The sequence below is a fragment of the Osmia lignaria genome, unplaced genomic scaffold, assembly GCF_051020975.1.
Source record: "Osmia lignaria lignaria isolate PbOS001 unplaced genomic scaffold, iyOsmLign1 scaffold0048, whole genome shotgun sequence".
Taxonomy (NCBI): domain Eukaryota; kingdom Metazoa; phylum Arthropoda; class Insecta; order Hymenoptera; family Megachilidae; genus Osmia; species Osmia lignaria.
In genome coordinates, this window is record NW_027478189.1 from 197,501 (window position 1) to 200,000 (window position 2,500).

General features: G+C 46.6%; 1 non-coding gene across 1 annotated transcript in view; it reads left to right on the plus strand.

Annotated features, from left to right (window-relative positions):
- Positions 1-1,358: 1,358 nt before the first annotated feature.
- LOC143307243 (large subunit ribosomal RNA) overlaps positions 1,359-2,500 on the plus strand; it is a 4,058-nt gene continuing 2,916 nt past the window's right edge. The window contains exon 1 of the ribosomal RNA XR_013064439.1: positions 1,359-2,500. This exon is cut by the window's right edge and continues 2,916 nt beyond it. This is a non-coding gene — a ribosomal RNA (large subunit ribosomal RNA).

Here is a 2,500-nt window from a genome sequence, read left to right on the forward strand (position 1 = left end):
ATAATCTATAAAGATTCTCCATCCTGCTGGAAGTTATCGGATCGGCGCGATTGTTCACTTGTAGAAATCCACGCTCCCGACGTTGCCAGAAACGATATTTACGAAAGGTGTGTCAAAAATAAACGAAAGAAGCTCTCCTATAAATTTAGAAAAAGCAAACGAGTGAAATGTTTGAGATGATAATTTGCTGAAATGCAAGCTCGAATAGCCCCAGGGTTTCGAATGATTCCCCGCGCTTTATACATCTCTCTGTTTACAAACGGTGTATAAATGAAAGATCGCTTCAGATGGGTCGTCGCTGTTTGACGCGCGATGCTGTTCCTTTTTTTTTGTCTGTCTGTGCGTTTAGCTTCGCTAAACAAGTTAAATGGTTAAAAAGCGTCGAAAAAGCGAATACACACGCGACAAGACAAATCTAACGAGTAAAGGAACGCTCCGCTCCAAGATAAAAATGGTTGTTTACAATCAATACAGCGTTTCGGTACCCCTGATCGTAGTCTGAAACTGTGTAACAAAAGAGAGGAAAGAGGAAAGGAATGGTGAAGAACTTCGAAGCCTCCGTGGCGTGGCTAGAACTTGTGATAAAAGTATGTTTGCAGCAATTATGCATGCTCCGTTAAAACAGCATTTCAATGTCTCGCATGGCTTAAGCTCTAGGAGGCTTCAACATTTAGAATACATACGGACTACTTCGTTTGTTAAAGATAAGCGAAGACCGCGCGACCATCGCTCGGTCGTCAGTCCTCGAAAGTTTTGTTGCGTTCCAAAGAAGAGACAAATGGGTTTACCCTTGCGCTAAGGGGAGAAGAAGAGAAAAGCAGTTGTTAAATCTAAGAGGTGTGTGGAGTACATCGCGTGTTGGTTAAAATTGTTAAATGAAGTATACGCGAATGTTCTCTCGCTCTTGCTTTTCCTCTTGCTTCCGTGGCGCTCGAAAAGAAGGGATGATAAATAAAGAAACCTATTCGAAATCTCTTGTGGAACAAAAAATAATACGGACGGACGTTAAAATTGAACCGAGACGAAATGGATCGTCTTGCGAGTTGTCTTCGCTTTGAATTGTTTAAAATTGATAAAGCAATACGACGAAGCTGCAGTCCGCAAAATGTTTGAAGCAAAAGGAAATAACACGAAAATTATGGAACGTCGTGTCTCAACTTTTTTTTCCTCTTGTGCTCGTTTCATCGAACGATAAATACAAACATTTTGAAACGAGAGAGGAGGAAAAATTGAATATGCGAAAGGTTGATTCACGCACAGTTTCTCTACGTGTTTGCTTTTTTGCTTCTTTTCGTTTATTTTTTTTTTTTTTGCATCGAGCATCATTATTCACCTTTCGATGAAACCAAAGAAATTGACGACCTCAGAGTAGGCGAGATACCCGCTGAATTTAAGCATATTATTAAGCGGAGGAAAAGAAACTAACTAGGATTTCCTTCTAACTAGGATTTCCTTAGTAGCGGCGAGCGAACAGGAATGAGCCCAGCACTGAATCCCGCGGTACCGCCGCTGGGAAATGTAGTGTTCAGGAGGATCCGTTTATCCCGAGACATCGAATTGCGTCCAAGTCCATCTTGAATGGGGCCATTTACCCATAGAGGGTGCCAGGCCCGTAGTGACCGGTACGCGTTTCGGGAGGATCTCTCCTTAGAGTCGGGTTGCTTGAGAGTGCAGCCCTAAGTGGGTGGTAAACTCCATCTAAGGCTAAATACGACCACGAGACCGATAGCGAACAAGTACCGTGAGGGAAAGTTGAAAAGAACTTTGAAGAGAGAGTTCAAGAGTACGTGAAACCGTTCAGGGGTAAACCTGAGAAACCCAAAAGATCGAATGGGGAGATTCATCGTCAACAACGCTGGCTCCCGTTGGTGCGCGATGCCCCGGATGGACCTTCGGGTTCCATTAGCGAGGGCACACCACCTTCGGCGAATGTTCCGGCGAGGTAGTCGTGCACTTCTCCCCTAGTAGAACGTCGCGACCCGTTGCGTGTCGGTCTACGGTCCGAGGCGGAGCCTGTCCGTCACCTTAACGGTGTTCGTGACAGACCCTCGGTTGCCTGGCCGACTGCGCGACGGTACTCAGACGGTATCAGGCCGCAACCAATCCATTTTCGAATGTGTGTGCGTCAGGACCGCCGCAAGCTAGGTTCAGTTATAATTACCCGGATGTACGGACTATGCGCCGTCCCCGGGTCTGGCCAGCTGTTAGCAGGAGGAGTCCTTGGACTGGCCAAGCTTTGAATTACCGGTCGGCGACGCTATTGCTTTGGGTACTCTCAGGACCCGTCTTGAAACACGGACCAAGGAGTCTAACATGTGCGCAAGTCATTGGGATATAAATAAACCTAAAGGCGAAATGAAAGTGAATGTCGTCCTCTGCGTCGACCTAGGGAGGATGGGCCTCGTTACGATTAGGCCTCGCACTCCCGGGGCGTCTCGTTCTCATTGCGAGAAGAGGCGCACCTAGAGCGTACACGTTGGGACCCGAAAGATGGTGAACT